Below are 861 nucleotides of genomic sequence, written 5' to 3' on the forward strand. Positions count from 1 at the left end.
CCTTCAGAATGGACTGGTTGGATCTCCTTGCAGTCCAAGGGATTCTCAAGAGTCTTCTCCAACACCACAGTTCAAAAGCATCAATTCTTCAGCACTCAGCCTTCTTCACAGTCCAACTCTCACATCCATAAATGCTTTGACTAGACGAACCTTTGCTGGTAAAGTAATGTCTCTGCTTTTGAATATGCTATCTAGGTTGGTCATAATTTTCCTTCCAAGGAGTAAGCGTCTTTTAATTTCATGGCTTCAGTCACCATCTGAAGTGATTTTGGAGCCCCATAAAATAAAGTCTGACACTGTTTCCACTGTTTCCCCATCTATTTCCCATGAAGTGATGGGACCGGATGCCATGATCTTCGTTTTCTGAATGTTGAGCTTTAAGCCAACTTTTTCATTCTCCACTTTCACTTTCAGCAAGAAGCTTTTTAGTTCCTCTTCACTTTCTGCCATAAGGGTGGTGTCATCTGCATATCTGAGGTTATTGATATTTCTCCCGGCAATCTTGATTCCAGCTTGTGCTTCTTCCAGTCCAGCGCTTCTCATGATGTACTCTGCATAGAAGTTAAATAAGCAGGGTGACAATATACAGCCTTGACGAACTCCATTTCCTATTAGGAACCAGTCTGTTGTTCCATGTCCAGTTCTAACTGTTGCTTCCTGACCTGCATACAGATTTCTCAAGAGGCAGGTCAGGTGGTCTGGTATTCCCATCTCTTGAAGAATTTTCCACAGTTTATTGTGATCCACACAGCCAAAGGCTTTGGCATAGTCAATAAAGCAGAAATAGATGTTTTTCTGGAACTCTCTTGCTTTTTCCATGATCCAGCAGATGTTGGCAATTTGATCTCTGGTTCCTCTGCC

This window comes from Bison bison, unplaced genomic scaffold, assembly GCF_000754665.1.
Source record: "Bison bison bison isolate TAMUID 2011002044 unplaced genomic scaffold, Bison_UMD1.0 scf7180017864471, whole genome shotgun sequence".
NCBI lineage: Eukaryota > Metazoa > Chordata > Mammalia > Artiodactyla > Bovidae > Bison > Bison bison.